The sequence below is a fragment of the Equus przewalskii genome, chromosome 2, assembly GCF_037783145.1.
Source record: "Equus przewalskii isolate Varuska chromosome 2, EquPr2, whole genome shotgun sequence".
Lineage (NCBI taxonomy): Eukaryota > Metazoa > Chordata > Mammalia > Perissodactyla > Equidae > Equus > Equus przewalskii.
Window position 1 is genome coordinate 56776791 of NC_091832.1, and position 22558 is coordinate 56799348.

A 22558-nucleotide genomic window follows, 5' to 3' on the forward strand; every position below is an offset into this window, starting at 1 on the left:
TAAGTTCTCATGTTCCACTTTGGTGGCCGGGGGTTTGCCAATTCAGATCCCAGGTGCGGGATCTTGGCAAGCCATGCTGTGGTAGGCGTCCCACATATAAAGTGGAGGAAGATGGGCATGGATGTTAGCTCAGGGCCAGTCTTCCTCAGCAAAAACGAGGAAGATTGGCAGCAGATGTTAGCTCAGGGCTAATCTTCCAAAAAAAAAAAACATTATAAATACATGTATTTCAATAGATTTGATGGATTTTAATTCATTGCAACTATACACTCATACTATAACATCTTTGGCCAATGGGAGCCTCTTCAAGTTGGCATCTGAATCTTGTTTACATGACCTTAGCATTTTTTAACAGCTTAATTTTTAATTGATATGACAAGATGTTTCAGGCTCATCTTGTACATTTCTCACCCCCGACTTGGCAGCAGCCATTTCTTAAAAAGCCCCCGTGTTTTTCTTTTTAAAGTGGGAAATGATGCTTCAAGACCACAATGTGGGTGCTAGGAATGGTCATTGCTTTCAGTTTGGTCACTGTTTCTAGGCCTAATCATTTCTTACCTAGACTTTCAACCAATCCTCTAGTTTTAGCCACACCTTCGCCCCCACATCCAGAAGTAGCTGCTGTCACTGAGGCCTAAGCTTTTTGGGAATTCCACAGACTTCTCCATTTCACACTTAACATTCAGCCTTTTCATTTCGGGTAAGTCATTCGCCACTCACCCATCAGCTTTCCAGTTTCAAAAATGTTGTTTTTGTCTCCCCTCCTATTAGCCCATTCTTGTAGGTTTATGTCTATAAAAGACAAAGTTGCTCTATTCTTGTTTCACTAGGGTTTTGGAAGGGAGAGATAGAGGGTACGTATATCCAATCTACCATTTTTAGCCCTGAAAGTCTCTCCTTTACCTTTGTATTCCTGGTCCAAGTATAGGCTTCCTTACTCCTCAGTAAATATTTATGGAAGAATGCTAACCTCTCTTGCCCTTCTTGTGATGAGATGGGTCAGTCCGGACATGCTGGGACACGTTGCTCCTAGATGCTTTTCCTTTCACCTCAGTCCTTGACTTTGCCTTGCAGGGTTCCCTGGCAATCACCTCTTCGTTTGGTTGTAGGTCCTGAACTTGTGCTCCCTCAGGATCCCTAGTTTCAGTGCATGTCTGGTGGATCTGGACTCTGTTCTGTCAGGGTAGAGTCCTTTCTTGGTTATTAACCTTGTTACTAACTGACTGGTCACCACAGCTTGACCCGGCTCTCTGCTCCCCAGATGGTGTTTCTGTCAGCTGTGAGCTGCACTGGAAACCCTTATAGCTGAGCAATCCCTGAAAATGCTGCCTTTAGGCAGGTAGGCCTTCTCAAATAGGAAGAAAACTTTAGGAAAGGACTATTCTGATCTGTCTGTGAAGCATGGGTTGTCATCCACGCAGATCTCCTTTTGCTTGACGGAATCTGAACTTTACTCCCCACCCTAAAGTCCAGGGAGGAGACTTTTTGCCAGAATTATTATTTATTTAAAAACATTTTATATTCTGAGGAAAAGAAAAAAGACACTTAAACGTTACTTGTTTTGGAAGATATTTTGCTTTGCCCCAGTTACTCCTCATCTTCCAAACCATTTGTAGGATGAGTAGATTACCTCATTTCTCTTGTGAAGAGGAAAAAGAAAGAGAAAAATAACTCTAATAATTCTCTGGAGGAACAACATGGAATTAAAAATGAAAAAGGAGGCACCAGTGACACATTCCATTTACCTCCAGCAAACACTGCGTAGAGGATGCCTTGATCACAGGATCTACCACGCCAGACATGAATGCCGACTCCTTTTTTCAAAGGTGATATACTTTCCATAGATCTTTGCTATGACTGCCTGTGGCTACTCAGTTATTGGAAACCTACAATGCCAGTTCTTTGCTAAGTGGCTCTGGCAAGGCCGTTGCTAGCATTTAACCACAGTAAGAGGGCTCCAGAGACTTTATTAACTGCAGAAAGAATCATAGAGATGTTAGCCTAAGTTGGATGAAGCCCAGAGCAGCTGTACTGCTCTTCAAGTGCAGGAGAATTTCTCAGAGATATATTATGCTAACAGAAAAGTATTCTGAGATTTAACCCTAAATTATGTTAATAGTTAACATAGGTGTTCCTCATTTTACAAAATGGGTGTATTCCTGAAAATTGTTGTGTAAATCTGACATCTCACACCCATCTTACTTTCCATTCCATACATGATAATTTCAAAAACGCTTAATCTCCATTAATGGCTGAATGTCAATGTACACACTGTTATCTTTCAATTCCTCTACTTCTTCGAGTTTCTTTGACAAGTATATGAATATAAAAAATTTAAATGCACTATGATAGCTGTGTATTTCCAGGAGTGTTTATTAAATATTTTGGTAAAGTGTGAATATTCACTAAGTATTTTGGTTTTTATATATTGATTATGGAATTAAGTCTTGGCTTCATCCAAAATGGGGGAGGTGTGCTTTGCCAAAACAAGGGAGCCCATTACATTTGCCATTTTTATTTATTTAGCTTACAAATTTTGATGGTTCCAAAATATGCCAATTTTCTAATCAGTCTGTAACAAAGTTCTACAGGTCTACCATAACAGGAGTAAAATACAAATGGCATTTTAGAGGGCTAAATGCAGTTAATTTAAAAGATTATCCATCATATCCTGAGATTCTTTGTTGATGTTTAAATGCCCTCTCAGATCTGAAATGGTGATGTTTTGTGTAGATGGTCTTTCAAAAGGTCCTTATATGACAATATTAAAAATAGGCAACCTTACAACAGTTTTCCAATATTTTTTGGAAATTAACTGTTCAGTGAAACTCAAATGCTTGGAATTCACTGGCTTACTTAACCTTCTAAAACATAATTGCTTGTAATTAATATATACGGGCATAAGGTGGTGAAAGTACCTTGGCCATGCACAATTTATCAAATAAGATAAGTATGTTCTTCCTTTTGAAATCATATATAAAAATACTTCACTGTTGAAATAAGTGCAGTCAATATATTTTTCCATTAATTGTTAAATGTTATCACTTTCAACTTCAACTAATTCTCAATTTATTCCAAGCTTGATTAGCCTACAACAGTGTTTCTCAAAGTAAATTTTGTAGAGCACTAGTTCCCTGTGTAGTTTTCCATGCTGCAAACAAGTTACCACCATCTTAGCTGCTTTATTTTTTTTATTTTTTCTTTTCTTTTTAAAGATTGGCACCTGAGCTAACGTCTGTTGCTAATCTTCTTCTTGTTTTTTTTTCTTCTTCTCCCCAAAGCCCCCTAGTACATAGTTGTATATTCTTGTTGTGGGTCCTCTGGTTGTGCTATGTGGGACAACGCCTCAGCCTGGCTTGATGAGCGGTGCCATGTCTGTGCCCAGGATCCGAATGGGCGGAACCCTGGGCTGCCACAGCAGAGCACACAAACTTAACCACTCGGCCATGGGGCAGCCCTTCTTAGCTGCTTTAAACAACCAACATTTAGATTTCCTCTTCTGGAATGATAGCGTGAGGGGTTCCATAATTTCTAGCAAAACAAGCATAACTAGTGAAAATTATTTTTTAAAACCTAATGTTTAAAGTCTCTGGAAATTGTCCTTAGGGCATGTAGCAAATAAAGAAATATTTATTTAAGAAAATCTAGTAAAACTTTGTAAGAAAAGTGAAAGTCTGTTCCATTTGAACCATGACTCATTCGCTTTCTCCCTACTCCCAGCTCAAAGTGACAGAAACTCTACTCTAGGCAGGTGAAACCAAGAACAGGGCTCCCTCTTCTCCAAGCTCTCACTTAAGGGACATGGTATCTTCCTGGGAGGGACAAGCCACCAGAATTTTTCATACACCCCAGCTATGTATGGGAAAGGATGTGGAGAACTTAAACCCTCATACATTGCTGGTAGAAATGTAAAATGGTACAGCTTAGAAAACAGTTTGGCAGCTCCTCATGAGTTTAATCATAGAGTTACCATATGACCCAGCAATTCCATTCATGTCTATATACCCAAGAGAAATGAAAACATATGTGCACATGAAAACTTGTGCATGAATATTCATAGCAGCATTATTCATAGTAGCCAAAAGGTAGAAACAACCCAAACATCCATCAACAGATGAATGGATAACCAAATGTGGTATATTCATACAATGGAATATTATTCAGTAATTTTAAAAAATGATATACCCATATATGCTACAACGAATGTAGGTAAACCTTGAAAACATTATGCTAATTGAAAGAAGCCAGCACAGGAAACCACAGATTGTATGGTTCCATTTATATGAAATGTCTAGAATAGACAAATTTATAGAGATAGAAAGTAGATTAGTGGTTGCACAGGACTAGGGGAATGGAAGAATGGTGGGTCACTACTAAAAGGTATGAGGTTTCACTTGGAAGTGGTGAAAATATAAAATCGATTGTGGTGATGGCTTCACAGTGGTGTGAATAGAATGAAAACCATTGAATTGTGCACTTTAAATGGGTGAATTGTGTGATATGTGAATTATATAAAGTTGTTACCAAAAAACCTACAAAAACAAACATTTATTATCTCACATTTTCTGTGGATCGGGAGTCTAGGCCTGGCTTACCTCTGCTCTGGATGCCTCTGCTCAGGATCTCACGAAACTGCAATGAAGTGTTGAGCAGGGCTGTGATCTTTTCTGAGGTTGAATCCACATCTCAGTTCACTGGCTGTTTGCAGCATTCAGTTCCTCCCCACTGTAGGACTGAGGAGGCCCTTAGCTTCTCTGGCTGTTGGCTGCACGTGGCCCTCTCCACGACATGGTAGTTTGCTTCCTCGAGGCCATCTACTTACTAGCTTCTGTGATTTTGAATAGATGATCTGTTGAACTTAAACAAATAGCCAGTTATTTCTCCAGCAAAAGTGGGTTTATCTGAGATCAGCAAAGTCTAGAACCATGGTGAGCCACATGCAAGCCGCAAGCAGCAAGGGGAGGAGAAACTCTTTTACAGAGGGAATGAGGAAGCTGCGAAGGCTATTGTAAACAGAGTCCATTGGAGGAATTGAGAGTTCAAAGTATAGTGGCTTTTCATTGGCTGAACTTCTTGCTAGTCAAGAAAAGGAAGTCTTTCTTCTTCCTGTTGGGCTCTGTGTCAATGTAGGGCATGAGAGCTCCCCTTTCTGGCCTCCTGACTCCATTTTAATTGAAGTTTCTGTTACTAATTTTCACGGATCTAACTTATGTCCCACCTTCTTCATTTGGAAATAGTAATAATATAACAATAATAATAATATTTGCTTATTATGGCTGTTGTAAAGATCAAATAAGGTAGTGCATGTGTGCCTGGCTCTTTACATCCAGTCAATAAATCTTAGCTGATACTACTACTAATAGGCACAGAAAAGTAACAGATGTTGCATAAAGAAAGCATTCTATGGTTTAAAAATAAAAGTTTTGAGGGTCCAATTTCCATAATGATGTAGTAAAGACCTATAAAAATCTGCTCCTCCATAAAAGCAATGAGAACACTGGCAAAAATGGTCAAAATCAACTTTTTTATAACTCTGGAAATGAAAGGTTTGCAACAATCTGAAGAGCGTTCATTAAAAAAAAAAAAGCAGCTGAATCTCAGTAAGAAGAGTGAACTTTGTGGCATTTTAACTTGCTCTATCCCATCCTCCTCTCCTCAGATCCATGGTAGCCTTGAAAACCAGCAACCTCACAATGATGGTAGCCATGAATCAGCAGGCTGGCAACCACTGAAGGGGGAAAACATGTTTGAGCTGCCCTACAATCCCCATTACCAGAGAATTGTCACTATTTGACCAACTGGCAGTTTCCTGGAAATTCCCACTTGCATGGTTTGTCCATTTGATCTGACTCAGAATTTGCTGAGTTTGAACAGTCTTTTCCCTGGGGCATTTGTTGAAAACAATTAGTGGCAATTATTTAACATCACAGCTGCTTGAGGCAATGCTAACAGTTTGGGCAAACAAGAAGCTGACCAAAAAATGTAAAAGGAAAAGCTGGGGAATATGTTCATAAGGGGCTTTGAAAAGTTCTGACACACTCCTGGGACTCTAGAAGACCACATACATGTGCAGGGTTGTGAACATGGCCAGGAGGTTCTGAGAAGGCCATAATTTCTCACCTCTGGCTGACCTTGAAGCTCCATGCAAGCAGAAAATAAAGGCCAAGACAGTGTTGCAAACTGCCTGTCAGAGCATTGAAGGCATTTCCCAGCACACGCAGAGCCTCTAGGCAAAGGCTGGAAGACTTATTTATTGAAGATATTTAAGGAATTCTCTATTCAATCATTAGCTGACCACTAAGCCAACCTAGCAGAGACTTCAATGACCACACACTGGCTCTAGACTTCACAGAATTCATTTAGGAAAGTGACTAAACAAACAGTAACAACAATGACAAACAGCAACAACAAAAAACCCTGTGGAGTTGGGGGAGGGGAATCCAATTTCCAGAGTTGCCACATTATGTTGTTTTAAAAACAAAATTGTCAGGCATGCAAAGAACCAGGAAAATGTGCCCCATATAGGAAAAAAATAGCATAAAATAGTAACTAACCTTGAGGAAAACCAGATGTTGGAATTATTGGACAAAGAATTTAAATTGTAAATATTTGTAAAGAACTAATGGCAACTATGCTTAAAGAGCTGAAGGAGAGTATAAGAGCTATGGTTCACCAAATAGTGAACATTAATAAAGAGATAGAAAATATAAAAAAGATTGAAAGCAAAAGAGAGCAAACATGCTCTTCAAGAAATACTAAAGGGAGTCCTTTAGGCTGAAATGAAAGGATATTAGACAGTAACGTAAACACCTATGAAGAAACAAAGAGCACTAGGAAAGATAATTACATAGGTAAATATAAAAGACAGCATAAATGTAGCTTTTGTTCGGAAGTCTCTTTTTCTTCTATGTGATTTAAAAGGCAACTGCATAAAGCAATAATTATAAATCTATGCTGATGGACACACAGCATATAAAGATGTAATTTGTATGATGGCAATAACAGTACACAAGAGAGCAGAGAAACTGGAGCTATACAGGAGCAAAGTTTTTGTACATTACTGAAGTTAAATTGGTATTAATTCAAACTAGATTGTTACATATTAAGATGGTGATTATAATCCTCAGGGCAACCACTAAGAAAGTAACTTTAAAAATATAGTAAAAGATGAGAAAAGGGAAATCATGTAGTACAGTAGAAAATATTCAACACAAAAGAAGGCAGGATTGGAAGAATAGAGAAACCAAAAAGACATGAGCCTTGTGGAAAGCAAAGGCAAGTGGCAGACATAAATCCTACCTTATCAGTAATTACATTAAATGGAAGAGATTAAACAGTCCAGCCAAAGGCAGCGATTGGCAGAATGGATTTTTTAATTTTTAAGTTTGGGATATGATGGCCTAAATAAAATTAAACGGATTTCTTTACTTCTCAGAGCCTTAAATGACCTTTGAGATATACAGGTCTACATCATTCTAATGAGTAATAAATCCTATCTTGGGGTCAAATTTGGATGCACATCTGGGCAATATTGTGTCAGAAGTGGTTTATACATAACATTGCAGATTTTGTTGTCAAAATTTCCTTAGTTTCTTTAACACAATTTTTGGGTTTTTGACTTTTTTCCCTGGCAGCTCCTCCATTTTAGCTACTACAAAAATATTTCCCCAAGAGGAACACATTATCTCTTCTTCAGTTTCCTAGCTCTTCTGGGCTTCTTTCAAGTGGCATAAATAGAAAGGCAAAGAGTGACTTAACAGTTTAATACCTCTGATGATGAGAATAACCTAGAGACGATTCTTAACAACTTTTCATTTCTCTATTTTAAAAAAATATTTCCAACATTAGCTACCAAAGTGTCACTTATACAGAAAACATTTCTCTGTAACTTGTTGCTGTTAATTACTTACAATTTTTGCACTCTCTAATTCAAACCATTCTGTAAAAAATATTTAAATGACTTTTAAAACAAAGCTAAAATGTTATTTTGAGTCAAATTCTTGGCTTTCGGTCTTAGGTCATTTCATCTTTTCGTTCTATGCTATCTCCCAAGGCAATCTTACCCTTCCCCATGGCTTTAGTACTGTCTGATATTTGGTAAATGTAACAGCTTCTAATTCTATATCTCTAGCTAAAGATGTAACTAGTAAACTGCTTCCCTCACTCCTCTACCTGAATGTCTCAGAAGCACCTTGAACTCAACGTGCCTCAGACTGAGCCTGTGTGTACCTCCCACCTCCACTCTCTGTCACATCCAAAGACTCCCTCCTGCTTGGATAGTTTTCTGTTGATGCTGCCAGGAACCTCTCCTCCACCTGCCACCTCCAACCAGTCAATTCCTGTCAGTTCTGCCTTCCTTATATATCTAGGATCAGGCCCTCGTCCATTTCTAGTGCCACCTCCTTTCTCCATGACCCTGTTCTCTCTCCTGGATCACTGCAATTGCCTCTTACCTCTTGCCTTATGTTCTATTTGGCAAATACATCGGTTCCATTTTCCTACCACTAATTTAATTAGCCCTTGTGAATCCTTAGTACTATGGCTTACTCTAGCCAATTTTTACTAGGGATAGGATATCCCTTTCTTCCAACTGTTGCTTTGACATACTCCCTTTTCCCAATTCTTTATTTCTTTGTTGGTATTTTAAAAACTTCTTTGCTGATTTCCTTGTCATTTTTAGATTTCCATATTCCAAGTGTGCAATGTTATACCAAGCAAGTGTCTAAAAACACGTTTTAAGACACAGTTAATACATGTAAGGTGAGACCTTTGGAAAAAGCAAAAGCTATTTTCTGAGTTAGTACAGCTAAGCTGGCTGTGCACTGCAGAACTCCAGGGGAACTCTCCTCACGGACTATGATGGGGATGGAACCCTCTGGAATGACACAATACAGAGACTCTGACTCTCTCTGCCTTCTGCCTAGGAAGGTTTAAATGGTTCAGATCAGCAATGTGACAGCTCAAGGCAGTTCAGATTCGTGTTCCTCCTTCAAGAGAGACAGCATATGAGTAGTAGTTAATCAACATAACGGGGTGGCAAGTGGGAGGAACTACTAGCCAAAAGGAAGAGCGTGCCAAAGGCTCTGAGGCCTGACGGAGCTTGGTGCCTCTGATGAAATGAAAGGCCAGTGTGCTGAAGTACAGAAGGAGCGGGGAGTGGAGGCACCAGGTGAGGCTGGGGAGAGAGGCACAATCCAGACCATGTGGATTCTGAATTTCATCTTAAGAGCAATGGGAATTTGTTGAAAGATTTTCATCGAGGGAATGAAAAGATGAGATTTGTGGGTTTTTTTTTCTTTTTGTGAGGAATATTGACCCTGAGCTAACGTCTGTTGCCAATCTTCCTCGTTTTGCTTGAGGAAGATTGTCGCTGAGCTAACATCTATGCCAATCTTTCTCTCCTTTGCATGTGGGAAGCTGCCGCAGCATGGCTTGATGAGTGGTGTGTAGCTCTGCACCCAGGACCCCAACCCGCAAACCCCGGGCTGTGAAGCAGAGCACATGAACTCAACAACTATGCCACTGGGCTGGCCCCAAATTTGTGTTTTTGTAAGTTCTCTCTGCCCACTCTCTGGAAAACTGATTGCAGGTAAGTAAGAGCAGAAATGGTGTAACCAGCTAAGAAGATATTGAAGTTACCCAGGAGAGTTGGTGGTATGGGATGAAGAAGTCTAAGGGGGGTAGAGAGCCACAGCCAGGGTGGGTGATACAGTGGATGGAGTGGCAGGAGAGGGAGCTGTTAGCATGCCAACTGGACAGTGGTGTAATGCTCACTGTGCTAGAGAGTCCTGGATGGCAGAGGGCACTATGTGACAGTGTGCATGGATGGAGGGGGAGAACAGATTCAGCTTTAGATGTACAGTATTTTAATTTTTAAAAGTTCACATATGGTAAAATTCAGAGCTTTTTTTCTTTTGGAGGGTATACATTTCTATGAATTTTGGCAAATGTGTAGATACGTATAACCATTATTACAATCAGGATACGTAACAATTTCATCTCCCAAAATTCCCTCATGGTGTCCTTTGTAGTCAAATCTTCCCCATACTCCTAACATCTGGCAACCACTGATAAAGTCTTGGTCCTTATAATTTTACCTTTTCAAGAATGTCATCTAAGTAGGATCATGCAGTATATAATTTTTTGAGTCTGGCTTCTTTCACCTAGCCAATGCATTTAAGATTCGTCTGTGTTGTTGTGCGCATCAATAGTTCATTTCTTTTTATTCCTTAGTACTATTGCATTGTATGGGTGTCCCACAGTTTGTTTATCCATTCATGCATTGAAGGACATTTGGGTTTCCAGGTTTTGGCATTTATGAATAATGGCTGCTAGAAAGATTCATGAGCAGCTTTTTATGCAAACATAGGTTTTCATTTCTCCAGCGTAAATACCTAAAATTGGGGTTGCTGGCTCGTATAAGTGTGTGTTTAACTATAAAAACTGCTAAACAATTTTCCAAAGTGGCTGTGCCATTTTGCATTCCCACCGAAGCATGAGCGTTCCAATTATACCACATCTTCATCACTACTTAGTATTGTCACTTTTTTTTTTTTTAAAGATTTTATTATTTCCTTTTTCTCCCCAAAGCCCCCCGGTACATAGTTGTATATTCTTCGTTGTGGGTTCTTCTAGTTGTGGCATGTGGGACGCTGCCTCAGCGTGGTCTGATGAGCAGTGCCATGTCCGCGCCCAGGATTCGAACCAACGAAACACTGGGCCGCCTGCAGCGGAGCGCGTGAACTTAACCACTCGGCCACAGGGCCAGCCCCATGGTATGGTCACTTTAAAAAAAAAATTTTGGCCATTTTAATGAGCATGGAGTGGAATGGTTTTAACAGTGTTGAATGTCTTTTCATACACTTATTTTGTATAAGGATATCCTCTTTGTTGAAGTGTCTGTTCAAATTTCTTGCCTAATTTTTAATCAGGTGATTTAGTTTCTTGTTGGTGAGTTGGCCATATTGCATCTGATAGACCTTTGTGATATCTAGGTGATGATGTAGGCTCTTGGAGATGTAAGCTTGGGGTTAGGAGGAAATGTCTGGTCTGGAGATGTTCATTTGGGAGTCAGTGGTATACAGATGCATGATAGTCCAAGGAGGGCTCATAGAACTGAGTCTTAAGGAATTCTAGGACTTAACGGCCAGTGGAAAATGTGAGCCTGCAAAGGGAACTGAAGATAAGCAGCCACAGAGGTTTAGAGAAACCAGAAAAGTGTGGTGTGAAAGAAGCCCGATGAGTGTGCTCCAAAAAAAAGACAGCAGACAACAGTACTGAATGGTGATGAATGGCCGTAGTAAAGTCTGTAAAAGTCCCATTTGGTTTCCCAACTAAAGGAAAACTGTTTATGTACTCACAATACTTCTGATGCCAAATGTGTGAGTTTTCCACATCAAGCATTTCTCCAGTGCTCTGGAGACACCAAGTGGGTGTCCCACAATTTAATTCATTTCTGATACTAACTACCTGGAGTCAGCACAGACCCCACAGATTTGGGGCTCAGTCCCACTAGACAGCCCCACAAGATGCCAATTGCAAGTCTGGGCTTCCCATACTTCTGACTGACCTGCTGTAAATCAGAGGTTCCATGACTCCTTCCTCCAGTTTGGTAATTTGCTAGAAAGGCTCACGGAACTCAAGGAAACACTTCACTTACTGTTACCTGTTTATTATAAAGGCTGGAACTCAGGAACAGCCAAATGGAAGCGATGCTTAGGGCAAGGTATGGTGAAGGGGCAAGGAGTTTTCCTGCTCTCTCCAGGAGCCATCCTCCCAGCACCTCCATGTGCTCACCAACCCAGAAGCTTTCCCAATCCTGCTGCTTAGGATTTTTATGAAGGTGCTATTATGTAGCATGATTGATCAAACATCGGCCATTGGTGATTAAATCATTGGCCATTGATGATTGGCCTGGTGACAATCCCCATCTCCTCTCCCCTCCCCAGAGATCAGAGTGGGGTTGAAAGTTCCAACCCTATACTCAAGTGGCTGTTCCTCTGGTAACCAGCCCCCGTTCTCCAACAGCCACCTTATTAGCATAAACTCAGGCATGGTTGAAAGGGACTTATGAGCACCAAAAGACGCCTGCTGTCATCCTTATCACTCAGGAAATTACAAGACTTTTAGGAGCTCTGTCCCAGGAACCAGGGACCAAGACCAAATATACGTATTTCACAACATCTCACCAACACTTAAGTCATTGGTGAGCTTAGAACTTCAGTCTCCCTAAAGGGGCAGATATCAGGTTGGAACACACTGAGGAGGGAGTAGGAAGTGAGGAATAGAGTCAGCATGTCATCTCTTGAGATCTGGCTTTAAAGAGGAGACAGAGAGGATAGTAACTGGATGTAGGGTCAAGGAAATAGTGTTCTTAAGCCTTGCCAGGATTTTAGAGTTAAATTTTCTAAATTAAGGCTTGACTCTTTTCATTCACTTCCTCAACATTTATCATGTCCTGCTTTGTGCCAAACACAGTGCTACTTGCTGAGGAAACAAAGCTGAATATGGTCGAGGTCCCAGATGAAAAGCAACTAGCTGTGTACGCAGTTCCTGAGCAGAACCGACAGTTCTGTCTATAACATCAAGGGACCAGAGAATTCTTACTAGCAACATTTTTCTTTTATAGGAATTGTGAATTTTCTCTTAGGCTGTACAAGTTTTGAGGTCATAAAATATTGGAGCTGGAAGGGAGCTGAGAGATCGTCTAATACAGCTGAGAGATCGTCTAATACAGCCTTTCGTCTTACAAATGTAGGAACGTGAGTCTCAGAGAAACCAAGTAGCGTGCCCAAGGACATGCATCTAAGTAAGTGGAAGATTCAAGGATAAAGCCTTTATCTTGTGCTTCCCAGTTCAGGGAATTTTCCACTATTCCATGCCAGATCATACACACAGTGTCAGTTTCTGCATTTCTAAATTCATGTAGCTTAACCACTACTTTAAATGGTAATGTTAATGAATTCCATGAGTCAGTGCTTATTTCCATATTCTGCCAATTAATTGTGGTTTTGAGGTAATCCATTCCAAGGCCCTGGATTATAAAGTGCAGTGTCAGCTGCTTTTTCAAGGTAATGCATTCCAAAACTTGGATCAGTTACACCTAATGTGGTTGAGAGTTAGCTGAATTTGTCTCTAATGTCCTCGAGTTAAACATCAGTGGTCCTGTTTGTTTCCCCCCTAGCATGGCTACAGGGACCAATTGTGTCATGGTGGTGGCAGTGTCTCCACAGAGCCTGGGAAGGGGATGCTCTGGAGAGTGTGAGGGTCAGGCTTTAGGCAACCCTGCTGTAACCCGCTGGGTGATGTGCTGGAGTGACTGTTTCAGGAGTTGGCCTTTCTTTGTTATTGCAGCCAGAGATGACAGTAGGAAGAGCCTATGGTGATTTCTGACCTTGACTCCCCTTCAGCAATTTGGACTGGGCTCTTACCATCTGGGAAATATCAATTTCATTTGGAAACCAGGAGCATCTTCTACCTCATCTAGAACTGGTTACTTCTCCAGCCAGCAGCACGTCAAAGAGAAACAGGAAACAAAAATATCATCCATTGAAAAAATAGCCATTTTCATGCCTAAGGTCTTTGGCGATCAGATTAATCTTTGGTGGCCTGTGCCACCCAACCTGACCTCTTGAGCTCGTCAGAGGAGGCGAAAACTAGACCTGCACTGCTCTGTGTGAGTATTGTGGCCCTGGTCAAGTGATACTGGCGCTAAATATTAGAGCTGGAAAGCCTTTCTGAGCTCACATAGTTTGCTATTACAGACATGAAACCCAGTTTTAGAGAAATGAACTATGTTCCATCATTACATTGTGGTGGTGCCTGCCTTCTCTCTCTGTTCTCAGCTTCCTCACCTATAAAATAAGAGGTTGAACAAGATGACTTCCAATATCCCGTCCACCTCTGACATTCAGTGCTCTGAAAGTCCCTTAGAGCCTTGATGTTCAACACATGAGGGGTCAAGCAGCCTTGTGGCATTATCTGAGAGACAGACTGGCAGACTCTGGGGTCCCACCCCGGACCTACTGAACAAGAATCTGCATTTGAACAAAATCCCTGGGTGATTCATACATATGCCACAGTCGGCTTTAGAAATCTAGTTGATTTGGGTCCTTAGACATTTTGTGTTCCTTGCCTAAGGCTTTCAGTTCTCATTCCTTCATTAGCCTGCAGATGTCCTCAGAGAGCCAACAGTGATCTTAATGAAGAGGGGAGAACTACAGAAAGCATTTTCCCCCATTTGCGTGCTATCTATTCTACCCGCCTGCCCTTCAAGTTTCATTAAGCTCTTTGGCCAGTTACCCAGTAAAGCTACAGAGAAATGGGCTCCAAAGAGTATTTTGAAGGTGACCACATTACAGATATCTCAGTGTCTGCCCTTTCAGAAAAGAACTGGACCCTAGGGGTCCTCTCATCTTAGGAGCAGTGATGGTGGAGTGATTTAAAAAACCCCCAATCCTGTGTTTCCTTGACAAGTCAGCTAAGTCTGTGGTTGATGTCACCACTCTAACAGTGTAATATAATAAAGTATAGTTTATTTTGGTCCCAGAATTTATTTACTTATTAAGGCATGTGTATTATATTTTATCGTTGATCAATTCCCTGTAATTTTAAACTATAATGACCATCTTTTCAGTAAATCAAAGGCCAAAGTCTTCCATGTTATTATTAAATGTTATTATTTGTATAATAACCCTTTAGATTTTAAAACACTTTCAATTTAAAATTTTGGTTTTTTTAATCCTCTTAACCTAAGGGGTGTGGGATACACCAGTCTACAGATGATGATCCTGAGGCTGGAGTTTTATTTAGTAAGTTGTGGACTAAGATTTGGTTCCAGGTCTTCCAATTCCATATTGCATAATCTTTCTATTTTTACGAAACGGCCTCCCCTAAATATAATCAAATTTCTGCTCCATGAATGATGTCACTCACCATTGACATGTTTTATTTGGGGATTTAATATTTTTACCTACTAATATTTTTTCCAGCAGTGCAATTCACCAGCAGTAACTGATTACATAATGTAATTTACAAAGAAAATCCCATCACGTCTGTGGTTGGGAAGCTGCTACTGGGCAAAATTGACTTTAGAAAAGATAATATCCTAAAATACCACAGGATGGGGATATTTCCCCAGAAAGCAAAGTCAACACCCCCTTGTCCCCTCAACCATCCCTCTACCCACTCTGCAACATATAGGTCCTCTTTCTTCTCTTTCTAGCGCAGAAAGGAGAAGGTTTTTCTTCCTCCCTCTCTATCTTCCTTCGTTTCTCAGATTTTAAGCACCTAGTGTTCGTCAGGCCCTCTACCAGGTGTGATGACACAGTGGAGAACCAGTCTTGCCCTCAAGGAGTTGACAGTCTAAAGAAAGAACCTGACTCTGGACAAACGGGAGTAGTAATGTGGAAGGGGCAGAGCAGGGTGCCATGGTAGCTGATAATAAGGGGGGATCAGGGAAGGCTTCCCCAGAAGCAGTGCTATTTAGACTGAGACCTGAAGGTCAGTAATACTGAGGGGTGGAGTGAGGCAGTGGAAGGAAGCACTCTCTGGAGAGCAAATGGCATCTGTGTTGCCTGTCAGGTAGACTGGAGTGTAGGGCAGGACAGTGGGCAGTGGGACAAGGTGCGGCTGAAGAGCAGCCCTGGGGCTCAGATGGTCAAGAGCTTCTTGGGCTCAAACAGTACTCTCTGCTCCAAAACTATTAGTGATGATCCGTCTGTTTCAATATTTCAGTGGAAGTATTCTGCTGCTATTCATAGCTTTTGAGGAGCTTAAACTAACACTGGGATATAATTTTTCATTTTTTTAAACTTTAGAATTGACAGTATACTTAAAAGTGAGCAGACATCAGAATGAGGGACTGCATGCTTATATCTCTTTCAGTCTCGTAGTTATTCGTTCATGCATTTTACTCTCATGTTAATTCTAATAATTTGTCCCTGTTTTGGGCTTTCTATATAAATGATCATATCATTTACAAATGCTTAGTTTTGCTTCTTCCTTTCCAATCCTCACACTTTTTATTTCTTTTTCTTCTTACTGTGTAGGCCAAGATGTCTGGTACATTACCGAAAGGTAGCAGAGATAGCCGGCATTTTTATCTTGTTTCTGATGTTTAAAGGGAAAGTTGCTGATATTTACATTTATGTATGTTTGTTACAGGTTTTTGACAAATAACCCTGTGAGAAGTTCCCATCTAGCCTTAGTTTGCCGAGAGTTTTTATTATTAATGGATATTGGACTTCTACTATCTATTGAGATAGCTATATACTTTTATCCTTTAATCTGCTAATGTGATGATTTACATTAATAGATTTTCTAATGTTAAACCAAGTTTGCACTCATAGGATAAATCCAACTTGGCATGATTTATAATATTTTCATAGTTTGCTGAATTCTATTTGCTAATATGTTGTTTAGGATGTTTGCATCTATGTTGGTGGGTGAGATTGGCCTATGATTTTTCCTTTTTCCTACATTTTTGTCTTGTTTTATTGTGAAGGTTGTTCAAGTTTCATAAATAAGTTGGGGGAGGGTTCTCCCTTTTTCTGTTCCCTGGAAGTACATGCATAAGATTCCCACGCTCTGTTGTTTGAATGTTTGTTAGAGCTTGCCTATTAAACCATCTGCAGATTCTGTTTCTTTAAATGTCACTGCGCTGTTCAAGTTCTTGTGCTGTTTTGGCATTACAAAAGTATTTGTAATTTCATCTCAATTTTCGTCTAGATTTCATCTAACTTTTCCCAAAAAATACATTGGCTTAAAGTTGTTTATGATATTCCCTCATGTTATTTTTATTCTCTGCTACGTCTCTACTTCGTTCTCGTTTAAATCCCTGACACTTCTTACTGTGTCTTCTCTTTTTCTTCTTGGTCAGTTTTGCTTCAGGTCTGTCAATGTTACTTGTCTTTTTAAAGTTCTAGTCTGGCTTTGTTCATCCACAACTATGTCCACTGTATGGATACTTCACAATTTATCTATCTGTTCATCTGTTGGTGAATATTTAGGTCGTTTAAATTTTTGTGTATTACAAATAAAGCTGCTATGAATATTTGTATACTAGTCTTTGTGTGAACATGTAAATACCTCTTGGGTAAATACCTAGGATTGAAATGACTGGGTGTGTGGTAAGTATATATTTAACTTTTTAGGAAACTGCCAGATTGTTTTCCAAAGGGACTGTATCACCTTACACGCTCACCAGCAGTGTGTGAGAGTTCCATTTGCTCCACATCCTTTCCAACACAAGGCATTGTTATTATTTTTGCTTTGAGCAGTTCGTTATCTTTCAAAAAGATTTAAATGCCAAGAAAAATACTGGTTATATTTACCCAGGTAGTGACCATTGCCAGCACTGCTGATTTTTGTGTAGCTCCATGTTTCCGTCGAACATCATTATGCTTCTGTGTGGAGGACTTCCTTTAACATTCTTATAGTGCAGCTCTGCTGGTGATGAATTCTTTCAACTTTTGTATGTCTGAAAAAAATCTGTATTTCACCTTTGTCTTTGAAAGCACATTCACTGGTTAATTCTAGGTTGACAGTTGTTTTCTTTCAGTATTTTAAAGATGTTGCACCTGTTTCTTAGCTTGCGTTTTTCCCAAAGAGATATCTGCCGTTATTGCTGTTATCCTTGTTCCTCTGTATATGATGTTCCCCTCACACTGCCTGCTTTTAAGATTTTCTCTTTATCGGTGGTTTCAAGCAATTTAATTATAATGTATCTTAGTGTAGGATTTCTTTATTTTCCTTGTGCTAGGTCTGTTGAGTTTTGTGAATCTATGTGTCTATAGTTTTCATCTAATTTGGGAAAATTTCAGCCATTACGTACTTCCTCAAATATCTTGTCTGACCCTCCCTCCTCTGTGGAGTCCAGTTATACACGTATTTGCCTCTTTAAAGTTTTCCACAGGTCACTGATGCTCTACTCATTTTTCTTTTCAGTTTTTTCTCTGTTTCATTTTGGATTCTTTCTTCAAGGTCACTAGTCCTTTCTTCTGCAGTGTCTAAATTTCTGTTAATCCCAGCCAGTGTATTTTCAACTCAGGCTTTGCAGTGTCACCTCAAGATGTTTGATATGAGCCTTTTTTAATGTCTTGCACATTGTCTATTTAACACGTTCAGTCTTTCCTCTAGCGTCCTTGAACATACGGGATACGTTTCAAAATAACTGTTTTAATGTCCCTGTCTATTTAGTCTGTCACCTGTGACATTCCCGTGTCAGTTTTACCGTATTATCCACCCCATTTCCTACCCCACCACTTCTTTGCATGAAATTTTTGATTGGATGCCAGATGTGAATTTTACCTTGCTGGGAACTAACTATTTTTATATTTCTATAAATATTCTTGAGCTTTGTTCTGGGATGTGGCTAAGTAAATTGGGCCTACGTGAACCCTGGGCACCGTTTTCTCTAATGTGTTCAGATGGTTCTTTCCTTAGACCGTGTATAGTTTCCCCAATGCTTGTACTGATCAGTACTCAATTGAGTATTCAAAGGGGAGCCCCTGAAGGTTTTCTGGGTTCTCTTTTGTGCAGCTCTCTCCTCTCCAAAACTGTTCTGCAAACTCTCCTTATCTTGGTTTTCCCAGACTCCCAGCTTCATCTGTTCACCTCAGGGAAACTGCAGGGCTCCCCCTGAATTTCCGCTCTGTGCTTTGGACTGAAAACTCTCTCCAGACAGTAATCAGAGGGAATCATGGACCTCACCACTTTGTTTCTCATCTCTCAGGGATCACTGTCCTTTGTTGCCTAATGTCCCATGTCTTGAGAGCTGTTGTTTCCTAATTTTTATCCAGCTTTTTAGTTGTTTCAGATGGGAGGGTAAATTCAGTACTTGTTACTCCATCTTGGCTGGAAGAGGAAGTGTTATAATTTTCATTTTGTATCTTACTTTTTTCACTTAATACTATTTTGAGCTCTTTCTATGTTGCTATATGTATATGTGTGTGTGTGCATGTATATATATATTTCATTATTTCCTTTACATAGACATAACCATATTTAATTTTACTAAATACTGTCAGAATGTTAACCAGAATAGCTATATCGCCACTCACACCAGCAGTGCACAAAAGTTCCTGTCTCCCATAGCCTCATTCACTTGGTATTCTCCACATTTTTAGTTTTTGCCCTTCTGATGCAGCCATTTGAGTTCACCCTCAAGATTTCATTCAGGGCTTAGTAGTGCTCTTAGAAAACTTTCTTTTCCCGCTCTGTCTTATTTAGCTGCCCCTCTTCCATGACTTTGTAACACCTACGCTTATCTCAGCCATTGCACTTAGCAAGCCAGTTTCATTGTCCATCTCTCTATTAAAGTGACAGCACATTGAGGGCAGGGACTATATAGAGATGCTAATCGTTGCCTACTTCCCACTGATCTTAAGACAAATATCCTGCCCACAACTCCTAACACAAAGGCAGGGGAGTCCGTCCTATGTGACTGTGGTCTCTCGTTGGCTCCTCTAATCTGGTCACAGCTGATTAGACCAGGCAGTAGGCAACTTGCATGCAGTCCTTTAGGTGAACCAGTTTGAGTGGGTCTCTTCTTTGCAATCATGTGAGACTTGACTGGAACAGACTGTCTTTTGTAACTTGTGTCTCCAGCACCTAGCAGAGTGCCTGGCATAAGGGAAGTGCTCAGTAAACATTTAAATATGTTACTTCTTCTTATTGTGCAAATTAAGAAACTTAAAAGAAGGTCATCATTCACTTTCTAAATATAAGTTAGGCTTGATTAACAGGCATAACATACACTGTTTTGGGGGTAAGAAGGAGATGAAGAAAAGGGTAAGTGTCAACTAACTAGGTGGAAGGGGTTCAAGGGGGCACATATCTACTTGCTCAGAAGACTGCCCATTTAATAACAGGCCTGTCTTACCCATACAGCTCAGAAGTGTTTCCACGGCAGGAGAGGGTTTTTGGCACCTCCACCCCCTTCATTCCTCCCTATTCTCCCTTCTGGAGGGAGGGGATCATTTAGCATCAACAACAACATTGTGTTCTGAGAGGCAATCAAAATAAATAACAGAGGTTTGTTGGTATTGTAGGTGCATTCCTTGCAGAATGTAGGGACTGCCATTGCCATTCAGGATAAAGCCTTGGTCCATGGGGCAGAACAGGATAGAACTGGGACCCCAGAAGCTGGGCACAGGAGGAAGGAAGGAAGAAAAGAGGCAGACCTAAAAAGAGGGGGCTTCTGGCTGCTCACCTGAATTGGACTCTATGTAAATCAAAAGGCAGGCTGATGAGAAGAGGGAACACAGGTTTTGCAGCAGTGTTTGGATTTGAAGTGTGTTCATGATAGCCTATGAGTAAGAGTGGGGCAGGATCACAGGTGGATCGATATCATCCACTTCTCTAGGAAGCGCTGAAGAGCAGGATCAGGCTGCCCGCTCCTAACATGGTAACACAAATGTCAGTGAGAGAATGAATCTAATTTTCTTACCCGAAGGAATTTCTCTCTCCTTTCTTTGTGAGAAACACAAAGTGTAAGCATCAGCAATGTGTCCAAGGCACTGATAAGGCACAAGGTGGTTGGTTTATAAACTTCCTTTCTCTCATTTCACCTTACGGAGATCCAGAAGCATCATGGGTAAGTAACCACTTCCTAAATCTCTCAAGTCTGACCCCTTGTCCCAGTGACCTTAAATCCCAGCTCTGCCCCTTAGCAGCTACACAACCCCAGGAAAGTTACTTCACTCCTCTAAGCTTCAGTTTTTACATCTGTAAAATGGGAGTAATAGTAATTGACTCCTCATAGGGTGGCTGTGAGGATTAAACAAGGCAACATAAGTGAAGCATCCAGCAGTGTCTGGAAAATACAAGCTATTCAGTAAATATACTTTCCTTTCCTTTCTCATTTTTCTGTTTTTTCCCACATTCCACATTCTTGATTACTCCGTAGCAGAGTCAATTACTGACTGCTAAAGAAGGGCTGGTAATGCTTGTTTGTCCAAGGATCAGTGTCCATAACACCGACCATAGGAAAGGTCAGGCCTTACTCCATTGCAATTTATTCCACTCCCCGGGGTTGTACTAATTAATACCACATTGTTATTATCTTGTCTTTCCCACTAGATTGAGAGCTTTTGGAGGCTAAGAATGCTGCTTTCTTCATTTTAATACCCACTTTCCCATGTTCTCAAACGGTGCCACATGTATTCCATTTGAATTAATTCATTCTCTTGACTCTGAGAAGGAATGGACCCATGCTATCCAGCTTGTGGAGGCAACGTGGTACAGCTTTGGGTTCAGATCTGAGCTTAAGTCCCAACTCTGCTGCTCACTGGGTTTATGATCCTGGGTTAATTACTAGCCTTTCTGAGGGTCACTTTCCTTATCTTAAAATGGAAAAACTAACGCACAGAATTGTTTTAAGGCTTATGATGCAGGTATGGTAGCTTGCAAGTTGTAAATACTTACTAAATTTCAGTTCCACTTCTTTGAGTCTAAATGAAGGGAGAGTCTACTTATTGACGTTTTTCAAAACCTTGGGTTTTTTGCTTGTTTGCTTAAGTGCTTTAAAATACAACTTGGTTTAGAAGAAATGGTGACCTTTAGTGGCTATCTTTGAAGGAGGAAGTCCCCAACAATGATTTTACAAGCTTTGAGGTTATTTGAGTCGGAGTCCAGCCAGAAGGCAGAACCATACCAGTTATTTGAGAGAAAATTCCGTATAAAAAACTGTTAACTAGATAATTGAACAGGTAAAAGGAGAACCGTAAGATGATGGTGGTAGCAACTGTAGGAAGCAACTATGATCCCTACAGCTGAGATAAGCAGGAAAACTAAGGGAGAAATGCAGACACCTAGAGGAGGGGTCCTGCAGAGCTGAAGCAGAACCCTGGGGCAGGACACGGGCCAGCTGGTGCTGGTGTCTCCAAGAGGTGCTGAGGCTGGTTCTAGGGTTGGGAAAACTGCAGACTGGATCAGCTGGTGCTTCAGGAAGGCACCGAGGCTACAGGAAGATGTCTTGCTGGGATGATGCTTACAGAAACCTCAAGCAAACAGGAAAAGCTCACAGAGGGAAAAGCTTTCTCCCGCAGCCACAGAGAGGAGCAGATAGTCAGGGTCAAGCCCTGCTCTATCCTCCAGCCTCATAGTCTCCCTCTAGAGCTGCCGACATGGAGAGCCCAACAGGGGCCAGCACAGCAGAAGTGGGGGCTGCAGAGGATCGCAGATTATCACAAGCTGAGTATCAGGATGAGTTTGGGGATGAGAGACAGTAACTTAATAACTGACACAAGTATTCAGACAGCCGCTGCAAAGTGGCAAAGGGCTTTGGATGCCCAGCTGGTCTCATGCCCCAGGACCACACATACAGGGTTTTGGCCCCTAAAGGAAGTAAGGAATTACAATGAAGTCTTCTAGTCCAGCTTTTGTAAAAGGTTAGAGTTTGAATGGGCCACACAGAGAAGTAAGTACTTGGGCTGGGTAGTTCATCAAATCTTACTGGTTAGGTCATCATTTCAGTAAAATGAGCCAATGTTGTTATGTGTAACTGTTTTAATAAAGACTTCTGGTTTGACATTTACTAGAATGAGTAGAAAATTCA